At 46.0% G+C, this 12,015-nt stretch overlaps 2 protein-coding genes across 7 annotated transcripts in view; both read right to left on the bottom strand.

Moving 5' to 3' along the window:
* Nucleotides 1-11,944, bottom strand: part of JSRP1 (junctional sarcoplasmic reticulum protein 1) — a 79,603-nt gene extending 67,659 nt beyond the window's left edge. For 2 of the 5 annotated variants that reach the window (XM_072112739.1, XM_072112748.1), the window contains exons 1-2: nucleotides 11,748-11,944; nucleotides 6,793-6,858 (exon numbers count right to left, since the gene is read on the bottom strand). The gene's annotated coding sequence lies outside the window, so the exon portion shown is untranslated. The remainder of the gene's footprint in view (nucleotides 1-6,792; nucleotides 6,859-11,747) is intronic. The other 3 variants (XM_072112730.1, XM_072112773.1, XM_072112765.1) reach the window with 3 other exon arrangements.
* The window catches only part of LOC140065194 (uncharacterized), a 192,772-nt gene that overhangs the window by 8,781 nt on the left and 171,976 nt on the right, over nucleotides 1-12,015 (bottom strand). The gene's annotated exons all lie outside the window — the stretch shown is intronic.

Genomic DNA, 12,015 nt, shown 5'->3' on the forward strand with positions numbered 1-12,015 from the left:
ACGGATGTTTATAGAAAGGAAACCTCAGTTAATTCCTTATTACATGCCACATCAGCTCACCCAGTCCAGACGATCAGAGCAATCCCTACAGGACAGTTCCTCAGAATTAGAAGAATATGTTCTACGGATAAGGATTTCGAAGTACAAGCAGCAGACCTGCGACGAAGATTCCAGCAACGTGGCTACAGCAACAGATCATTGAAACGGGCCTATAGACGTGCAAGGAATACACCACGTGAAACCCTATTGACACCTAAAGAGAAACGTCCAACAACAGATCTGGTAAGGTTTGTCACAAATTTTCATTCTCGATGGCAAGATATGCGCCAAATATTGACACGCTTCTGGCCAATACTCCAAAGTGATTCCACTATAAATAAATACATCACACCTTATCCATCGGTGACAGCCCGGAGAGCACAAAATCTGCGGGATATATTAGTAAGAAGTCACTATACATCGGGCAAAACCAATACAATCTTTGGGGTAAAACGACCACCCTGGGGATGCAAACCCTGTGGGCGATGCATTGCATGCCCGAATGTGGAACGGGCAAACACATTTACAGACTCATCCGGCAATAAAGTGTTTAACATCACACATAGCATCACATGTAGCACAAGGGCAGTTGTATATTATGCAACGTGCCCCTGTAACTTGATTTACGTTGGCCTGACAAGTCGCCCACTGAAGATCCGTATCAGAGAGCATATGCGGGACATCAGGGCCACCATGGAGCAAGATTTCGACCCTGAGGGAAAACCGGTGGCAGCACATTTCAGGGCGAAACATAACTCAGACCCAAAGCTCCTGAGAGTACGTGGGATTGACAAGATCGAACTGGGTATCAGAGGTGGACCAATTCAAAAAAGATTGGCGCAACGCGAAGCTCAATGGATTTGGACCCTCAACACCCTTAAACCAATGGGACTCAATGAGACCCTGAGCTTTGCTCCTTTTCTCCAATAGGCATTCCATACACCATACCAATCCCCACAAGTTGGGGGCTACTTACTTTCCCTAAGGTTCCGTTCTGGGTTGTGTCTTGCAAATGCGCACTGGCGTCTTCATACACCAGTTTTTAAGTGTTTTTAACTAACCATGTTATGTACTTGTTATCCCATTATTTTAGTCAGATATCATCCTTTCCGTCTGGTCTATGGTCACCTCGATGGCATTTTCGGACAATTATGGACCCTCTTCTCGGGAAACAAAACGGCAGGATACTCACAATGACGGGAGGACAAAAACGATTGGGAATAAGAAGTACGGGGAGAGTAATGGGCAACGATGTAACATAATTACCCACCATTTGAGCAACATAGATCGATTATGGGTTAACTGGCAACTTGCCGACCCATTTCCCAATTGGATAAGTATCAACAATGGGTCTCTAAAATGTTTTGATACCTAATATGTATACATATTCACCCACCATGTGGGTTTGTAACAATTTTTTCACTATGGTACCAGTGTGATATATTGTCCTTTCCGCACCACAATTCACAAATCACACCCTGTCCTTCACTTTCTTGCACATCACTACCCCGTTCCCTCACTGTTGTCCTTGTCACCCCCCACTGCCCCATTTCACCAACCAATACCCATATTAATACAATTTATTGGACAGACAATTATAGATGTGAAAATTTGATATGTTTAAGTCAATGAGAATTGTATCCCACATATGTTAATGTAGGTAGATTTTACTGTATTGTTCTGCAATAACAAATTATACGAATGGTACTATGAGACGCACTATGGGTATATGTCCAAAGACTAGTACATACTATGATAAGCATGATATAACAGTGTCCAATTTGATGCACATGTCACTTTATGTATATACAGAGATTTGGTCTACTTTTTTATTTTAATTATGCGATTTTACACCAGTAGATAAATTGTGACCACATGTATTCACATTTCATCATACACACACACAGGCCACTACTGTTACTCAATTATATGGTTCATGCATGTAACCTAATGGAAGTGTAAAACTGTACATCATTAGATGAAAGGTGGTTGTATGCACTCACATTTTATCTGCTGATATTTTGCACCTACACTTTAATTCTTGACATACCTAACATATATGTCACTTTCTTCACCGTACATATATCTAGCACTTTATATCAATCGATATGTAGTCATGTTTTAAACAAAACATCTATACATTGGTAGTATTTATAGAACTGTCTAACCAATATCTTGACCTATAATTGTAATTATTATGTAAACAGACTTTACTGTACATACTTTTTCATATATATATATGACTATATGAATGCAACTAATTTTTCTCTCTCCCAATGTTTACCCTATCCCAATTATATGTAATACGCTGGTCATATGAATGTAATCACTCTTTCTCCCATCAATTACTTTTATATACAACACGGTAGCCACGCATGCGCCTAACAGATCTCGAGTACCTGTGTGCCTTTTCCGCGAGCCCTAGAGACGCGACCCACGTGACTCACAATCAGGTGTCACTGACACGTCATAGATCTCGCGAGACTGGAGTCACGTGATTGACACGTCACAGATCTCGCGAGACTGCGGTCATGTGACCAGCTCTGGACATATTGATTGGTCCGGCCATCGCGTAAATATCGACCATTGACCGGGAAGACGCCACCCCCAGACGAAGGCTCAGCTAGAGCCGAAACGCGCGTCGGGGAGGCGGTCTTCCCGGGCGGTGGAGTATACTACACCTAATAGGTAAGAACTGGCAGCCCTGTCAAGTCCCTTGGCACCACATACCTAGAGCCTTGAGGCTACCTGTCCGTCCCGCATATGAGCATAGTCATGGGACAGTATTGGTAAGGCACTGTCCTTCTGGCTACCAGTTACTCACACCCTACATAGATACGCATTAGCTCCACCTAGCCTGGAATGTGACTGCCCTTTTTGGTCTTCTTGTGTTTAACCACCCCATACAATGCTGTAATTTGTGGATATCCTCCACGGTGAGTCCACATAATTTGTCTTCATGGTTTTCTCTGTTCTTCTTTTTAACCCCTTCCCGACGGCGCGCGCCGGGTCCCGGTGCATGGAGAGGGCTCGCGGGCCGAGCCCTCTCCATAGCCGGTACGTCTTTGCTGCATATTGCAGCAAAGGCTTACCGGTAACACCCGCGATCGGTGCTAGCACCGATCGCGGGTGCTTTCACCGCGATCACCTCCGGCAATGCTGCTGGAGGCTTCAAAAAGATGGCGCCGCGTGGGTGCCGCCATCTTGGCGCGGATCTTCGCTCCCCGATGACGTCACGGTGAGCGGTGATCCGTTGCCATGACAGCATCGGGCCTCACGAAGGCCCGAAGCTGTCTCGTTTTAACCTATTCATTACAATGTGCTATCAGCACATTGTAATGAATGAGGAGTAAAATCCCCATATACTGCCATATTGCAGTATGGCAGTATATGGTAGGATCGATCAGACAACCTAGGGTTAAAGTACCCTAGGGAGTCTGAAAAATAGTTAAAGTAAAAGTAAAAAAAAGTTTAAAAAAAAAAAATTATATTAAAAAAACCTAAAAATTCAAATCACCCCCCTTTCCCTAGAATTGATATTAATATTAATAAACAGTAAAAATCATAAACACATTAGGTATCACCGCGTCCGAAAATGTCCGATCTATCAAAATATAATAACGGTTTTTCACTGCGTTTAACCCCGTAACGGAAAATAGCGTCCAAAGTCAAAAATGACATTTTTTTGCCATTTTGGAAAATATAAAAAAAATTAATAAAAAGTGATCAAAAGGTAGCACAGTCCTAACAATGATAGCAATGAAAACGCCATCAAAAGTCGCAAAAAATGACACCACCCACAGCTTCGTACACCAAAGTATGAAAAAGTTATTAGCGCCAGAAGATGACAAAATCAAAAAAAAAATTTTTGTACAGGAGGTTTTAATTTTTTTTAAATGTATGAAAACATTATAAAACCTGTACAAATGTGGTATCCCTGTGATCGTAGCAACCCAAAGAATAAAGTAGACCTGTCATTTGGGGCACACAGTGAAAGCTGTAAAATCCAAGCCCACAAGAAAACGTCGCAAATGTGTTTTTTCACCATTTTCACTGCATTTGGAATTTTTTTCCCGCTTCCCAGTACGCGCCATGGAGCATTAAATACCGTCACTACGAAGTGCAATTTGTTACGCAGAAAATAAGCCATAACAGAGCTCTTTATGTGGAAAAATAAAAAAGTTATAGATTTTTGAAGGTGGGGTGTGAAAAATGGAAGTGAAAAAACTAAAAAAGGCCAAGTCGTTAAGGGGTTAAAGTGTATTATACCCTGTATTATTAATAAAGGTCATGTACAGTTTTTTATCCACAACTATGTGCATCAGTGTCCCTTCTTTCCCTTGGAGGGTAAATTTGGTTTTTGTCACTCATATTCCTAGGACCAGTCGGTGTAATGCAAAGCGGTACATTGTAAATTATATGCGTGTGTCACGCTAAATAGATGAGGGTCAATGGCACAAAAAGAGGCCATATATACTTATATAGAGTCGGCACTTTTAGTATCCGAGGGGCCAATAATGGCCAATGGTAGAGGAGGTAACGGGTCAGGTCCCTGTGTATTCAGGGGACAAAACCCACGGGCATCTAGTCCACCCTGCAGCATCCAATTAGCTTGTCAGTGGATACGGATCCGGTGCCACTACTCCCCATGTTAACCCTACACGAGAAAGCCACTCCCTTGGCACATAATATGACCACTGGGTACATTAACTGGTACCATGGCTACCTTGATTTATTAAGGGAAATTGCACAAGAGTAGACAACAAGGTGTAGCAACTAAAACTGCCAACTCTATATAAGTATATATGGCCTCTTTTTGTGCCATTGACCCTCATCTATTTAGCGTGACACACGCATATAATTTACAATGTACCGCTTTGCATTACACCGACTGGTCCTAGGAATATGAGTGACAGCAGAGCGTTAGCGGCGTTGGTCTCCTAGACAATGGTATAGCAGCATTTCCGGTCATGCGCATTACACCTCCTTTGGCTTGCGTTCCATATGTGCGTACCATGCACAGAGGTTATTGGCGCGCTCACAGGCTGGCTATTTTCCCTCTGCAGCGCGTGGATGGGGTGGTGAAATCCCGTAATCTTTTGTCATTGTTTTTGATTGTAATTTATCCTTGTAACACTGCACTTAGCACTTTATAATACACAATCTTGATGATATTTGTAAAATCAATTGTATGTACTGTACCATAGCACATGCACTTTCACTATGTATATATTTATTGATGATTTTGTGGATATTTAATGCCTATCATGTTTGTAAATTTAGACGCAATATGCAAATTAGGGGGCAGGCTGCTTAATCATGTGATCATTCTGTTTGGTATATATATATATATATACACTGTCTTCACTTGGCTTGAAAAAGGCTCCCTGGAGCCGAAACGTCGCTGCTTATGTACTTTAATGTACTTGGAGTGCTGCCTATTTTCAATTACCTACCTCTGGAGGACCTAAAGCCTGGTTCTGAGTGCCTGCACCCACCACTGCTGTTTCTTTGATGTGCTGTTTTGGACTTTCCCTACGTATTTAAAATGTAAGCTGTTCAACCAGCCCCCCCCCCCCCCCCGACATGTTTCGCCACAATCTGGCGTCCTCAGGGGGTATCAGGGCTGATACCCCCTGAGGACGCCAGATTGTGGCGAAACATGTCGGGGGGGGGGGGGGTCTGATTGAACGGCTTACATTTTAAATAGTGATGATAAGTAGTGGGCACCTTTACATCAATAGCGACATGCTAAGAGGGTTATATTAGGATTAAACCTAACACCTAGGGAGACGAATAGACAGTTATCAAAGACTAAACTCCATACAAACATTAGGGACAACGCAAGCATCAGGACTACAGCAAACAATATATCAGTGGGGATGTATGTGTGTGTGCATGTGGACTCCTAAAACACCCCCTCCCAGCGTGCATGTGTAATGGTCGATTAAGAGAGGATAGGTGACGTACCACCAACTGGTGGATCTCATCTGTGGGCACCGTAGACTATCAGGGCACCTTGGGTAGCCAATACTAACCCAGCCGAACCCACAATTGGAGAGAACACTCCTGTCTTTAATAAGGGCAAAAGAGTCTTCACAGACACACACCCTACAGCTATAGATCTGGTCTTTCTCCCTATATGGTGTTACATCACGCACAATTACAAAACCCACCACCATCACAAAAACTTTTAAATATTTTCGGCCTAGCACATTTATCCGAAATAAGAGACAAACACAGACTTAGTTCTGGTTTTATTACAAGAATCTAAATAAAAGTTAAATTTTATACATACCTTTTCATTTTTTCACTTTTGGTCAAAAGACCTTTGCTTGCAGAAATGCAATTTGAGTAATAATAGTGTTTACAAACATAGCACTAGTGTACAGAGGTGGGTCTTGGCCCGATCGCGTATACGTTTCTATGGAAACGCATGTGATCAGTAACCAGAACACGGTGTCTTGCAATAAAACAATACAAAACACCGGATTCTGATTTCTTACTGCTGCAAAAATTGTGATTATTTCATTTCTTCTACCTCAGAAACTGAAATTAATTTAAATAATAATAGAAATTAAATAGTATTTACACTAAAAGTACATAAATACGCAAAGCATTCTATCTGTACATATATATATGTACATACAACTTACTACATTAACATTACACGTTAATACACATTTTTAATCTATACATACATCAGCCATATATATGAAATAAACCACTACTCCTATAATGATCATGACTTACCCATTCTTCTTCAGAGGATCTTGCTGGTACATCAGCAGGTGGTAGATGGAGGGGTCAAAAGAGTAACTGAGGGGGTCAAATGCGGACCAAAATAAATAAGCAGGAGGAGCATACAGAGCATCACATACAGCAGGCATCAGCATACAGCATCATATACACACTGAATATACACCGGCCACTTTATTAGGTACACCATGCTAGTAACGGGTTGGACCCCCTTTTGCCTTCAGAACTGCCTCAATTCTTCGTGGCATAGATTCAACAAGGTGCTGGAAGCATTCCTCAGAGATTTTGGTCCATATTGACATGATGGCATCACACAGTTGCCGCAGATTTGTCGGCTGCACATCCATGATGCGAATCTCCCGTTCCACCACATCCCAAAGATGCTCTATTGGATTGAGATCTGGTGACTGTGGAGGCCATTTGAGTACAGTGAACTCATTGTCATGTTCAAGAAACCAGTCTGAGATGATTCCAGCTTTATGACATGGCACATTATCCTGCTGAAAGTAGCCATCAGATGTTGGGTACATTGTGGTCATAAAGGGATGGACATGGTCAGCAACAATACTCAGGTAGGCTGTGGCGTTGCAACGATGCTCAATTGGTACCAAGGGGCCCAAAGGTTGCCAAGAAAATATTCCCCACACCATGACACCACCACCACCAGCCTGAACCGTTGATACAAGGCAGGATGGATCCATGCTTTCATGTTGTTGACGCCAAATTCTGACCCTACCATCCGAATGTCACAGCAGAAATCGAGACTCATCAGACCAGGCAACGTTTTTCCAATCTTCTACTGTCCAATTTCGATGAGCTTGTGCAAATTGTAGCCTCAGTTTCCTGTTCTTAGCTGAAAGGAGTGGCACCCGGTGTGGTCTTCTGCTGCTGTAGCAATTCTGCTTCAAAGTTCGACATACTGTGCGTTCAGAGATGCTCTTCTGCCTACCTTGGTTGTAACTGGTGGTGATATGAGTCACTGTTGCCTTTCTATCAGCTCGAACCAGTCTCCCCATTCTCCTCTGACCTCTGGCATCAACAAGACATTTCCGCCCACAGAACTGCCGCTCACTGGATGTTTTTTCTTTTTCGGACCATTCTCTGTAAACCCTAGAGATGGTTGTGCGTGAAAATCCCAGTAGATCAGCAGTTTCTGAAATACTCAGACCAGCCCTTCTGGCACCAACAACCATGCCACGTACAAAGGCACTCAAAGAACCTTTCTTCCCCATACTGATGCTCGGTTTGAACTGCAGGAGATTGTCTTGACCATGTCTACATGCCTAAATGCACTGAGTTGCCGCCATGTGATTGGCTGATTAGAAATTAAGTGTTAACGAGCAGTTGGACAGATGTACTTAATAAAGTGGCCGGTGAATGTACATGCAGCACACACAGCAGGCAGCAGCATACACAGCATCACATACAGTAGGCAGCAACATACACACAGCACCACACACAGCAGGCAGCAGCATATACAGCATCATACACACAGCAACATGCACAGCATCATACACACAGCAACATGTACAGCATCATACACACAGCAACATGCATGCAACATACTGCAACACCCTCGCCGATGCAAGGCAGAGGAGTTGTTGCGAATACGTCCCACCATGTAGCTTGCAGCCTGTGAAGGGTCTGATCAACCCCACAGCAGGTCACTACATAACACAGGGGAACACTGCAGCGGTAGAGTCTGCCTGGTAAGGCAGGAGTTAATTGTTTTCTGTGATGTAATATGTGTCAACCAATCACATGTGTTATACTTTGTTTCTGTGAGCTGAGATGTAATTGGAGGAGTAGCCACCACCTGACCAGTGGGAGTAACAAAACCCCTGGTCAGGAAAGTTCTAGAGTTGAGAATGGACTTAGAAGAGTCCAGTGTGAGGAGAGAGTTCACTCTCTCAGATCAGAGTAGAGACTCAGAAGAGTCAGTGCAGCCAGCACACCAGACCAGAGCCGGTGAGCCCAGCTCCCTGCCTGAAGAGTGGAGCTAAGAGCTAGCTAGTGAGAGGAAAGGGGTATCATCCTACCTTCAAGGGTGATATCTGAAGCAACCCAGGACAAGCTGTCTTCCAGCCTGCCCATTGCATCCAGGCTGATGATCTACTCCTGTGGCTCCCTCCAACTACATCTCCATTCTACCATTCTGTCAAGGCACGTTGCTACTGTTCCTGTCGGTTCCAATAAAGAACTGTAAGTTGTTTTTGTTCAACGTCTGCCTCCGTCTGGTCCCTGCTACTACGGCTGTCACCATCACGGGCACCCTATCCACCACACTGGGACTTATACTCCAGACCCCAAAGAGTTGCCCAAGGGAGAACCGGTATAGCAGCCTCTCCCTCATCATTTCTTGCCAACACCACCCTGCTGGAGACCTGCCAGGCTGTAGGACAGCCCTCCGGTTCCCCATACCAAGCACCGTGACAATAGCGTGCCAAGGCCGCAACCGCCAGCCACTCAGGTACTGTGGGCCCCGGCTGTCTCCAGGCCCCAAGAAAAGGCTAGGCCCCGGTGGGGGATGTTGCAATACACACAGCATTATACACAGCATACATACAAAACAGCATACACAGCAGGCAGCAGCATACACACAGCAACATGCAGCATACCTGTAGCTTACACACAGCAACATGCACAGCAGCATACACTCAGCAACAGACAGCATACCTGTAGCTTACACCCAGCAACAGGCACAGCAGCATGCACAGCACACACCCAGCAACATACCTGTAGCTTACACACAGCAGCACACATAGCTGCTGATGAAGTTCAGGAGTTCTGAGCTGGTGGGCGGAGCTTGCTCATCGGAGCTTCTACAGCAGGAGCAGAGAGCTCAGCGGAGGATCCTTTCTGGCTGCCCGGCTGTGGTGGAGCAGCAGCAAAGTGATAACTCTCCAGCTGACTGCTGCTCCACCAGCCAGTGAAGCCTCCGCACAGGCTTCCCGCCTGACCCTTCTCCTTCATCAGCCCACCGGGAGCCAGCCTTCCCCCTCCACCCTCCGCTAAGGGGTTGTCTACTTGTTGACCAGCAAATATTTGGTGTAGTTTCTATTCATTGAATTAACATAGCTTTCTATAGAAGGACAGGAAACAGAGATCTAGAAACCTGGGAGGAATTGATACAGAAAGTATATTGGTAAATTGGATAACTTTTTCTTAAAGGAAACCTACCACTTGTAGTGGCAGGTTTCCGATGGCAATACCGAGCACCAGCTCAGGGTGAGCTGGTGCCGGATCTTATTTTAGTTAGTGTTTTAAATCGCGGTTTAAAACACTTTATAAACTTTATAGCCGGCGCAGGCAGGTATACGCGCTCGGCGCTTACCGTGCGCGCGGCTACATAGGAAGTGAATGAGAGCCGCGCGCATGGTAAGCGCCGAGCGCGTACCTCCATGCGCCGGCTATAAAGTTTAAAAAGTGTTTTAAACCGCGATACCGCGGTTTAAAACACTAACTAAAATAAGCTCCGGCACCAGCTCACCCTGAGCTGGTGCTCGGTATTGCCATCGGAAACCTGCCACTACAAGTGGTAGGTTTCCTTTAAAGGGAACCTACTACCCCGATTCTACCTATAAAGGTAGAAGGGGTGGTAGGTGGATGGATGGGACATGAGGATAGCCCTTTTTTGGGCTAATCCTCACGTCCCGGGTGTCTTTTAGAAAACTTTATTGAATGTATATGCAAATTTTTTTATGCGGCTACTGGGGCGTGGAGTAGCCGGACATGAGGCTACTAGTCGCGGCTACTCCACGCCCCAGTAACCACGTTACTCCACCTACCAGGTAATCTTCGGCACACAGCTCCTGGTAGCTGCGCGTCCTCGTCCGAGTCCCCCGGCTACTGCGCATGCGCAGTAGTTCCGGCCCCCGAGCCGCGCAGCCGAAGGCCGGCGCCACACAGGGCGCTTTTGTCTGCGTTTGCAAACGCAGACAAAGTCGCGCCCACCGGGGCGGGCCTCGGCCCGATCGCATCGGCGTTTCTATGGAAACGCCTGCGATCGGGAACGAGCCGCCGGTGTTTCGTGTTAATTTAACGCGAAATACCGGCGTCTCGTTCCCGATCGCAGGCGTTTCCATAGAAACGCCGATGCGATCGGGCCGAGGCCCGCCCCGGTGGGCGCGACTTTGTCTGCGTTTGCAAACGCAGACAAAAGCGCCCTGTGTGGCGCCGGCCGAAGGCCTGCGTTCTGCGCAGAACGCAGGGGACCCGGACGAGGGCGCGCAGCTACCAGGAGCTGCACGCCGAAGTTTACCTGGTAAGCGGAGTAACGTGGCTACTGGGGCATGGAGTAGCCCAAAAAAGGGCTCTCCTCACGTCCCATCCATCCACCTACCACCCCTTCTACATTTATAGGTAGAATCGGGGTAGTAGGTTCCCTTTAAACAAGCAATATTAATTTGATGAAAGTGGACAACCCCTTTAATGTTAAATCAGCATGTGATCACAGTTGGAGCCTTTGGATCGGGTCTCAAAATGCACCTTGTGAATGCTGCCACATTGTTGTTCACGGTCGGGGGGGGGGGCTGTTAGGAATTGAGGGGGGGGGCAGGTGAGTCTATTTACACCACTGTCCCCACACACAAACCCAAAACAACAGAGGCGTGTAAACGGTTAAACAAGTGACCTACACGTCATATAAGATCCAGAAAGAATAGCACTAGCATGCCACCCGCAAATCCCTATCACAGGCGATAAAGAAGCTTGAGGAAGCGGCGCGTGCCCTTGCACGTGACTCTTACGTCATCACAACCACCATGCACTGCACGATTCTAGACACGACCTTCAAGTGTACCATTCTTTTCCGCAATCGTCATTACACCACGTGACTGAGCCACCATAGCAACAATCACGTCAAGTATTTCCCTGCACAGGCACGTCTATACCAGAGCCATGCCCCTTACCACTGATACTCTTATATTCCTATGTGCCCATACACTTACTTTTAGACCTGGACTTTCCGAGCTGGCGATACTGCCAACTGTACGACTTCCGGACTTGTGCGCGGCCCCGACCATTTCAGTGACGTCACTAACCTAGTATACCGTGTACGCGCTGTTGCCAGGCTAAGGACAGGGCGCGGAAAGGAGTCATGTGACTTTCCTCCCTTTGCGGTTGCGTCTACCAATGAGCTAAGGAGGCTGGGAGCGCGCGACCCGAGGCGGCACAGGGGACGAGTGTAGGCATTGGCTAAGGCTGGTGACAGGGTGT

Source organism: Engystomops pustulosus, chromosome 1 (assembly GCF_040894005.1).
Source record: "Engystomops pustulosus chromosome 1, aEngPut4.maternal, whole genome shotgun sequence".
Lineage (NCBI taxonomy): Eukaryota > Metazoa > Chordata > Amphibia > Anura > Leptodactylidae > Engystomops > Engystomops pustulosus.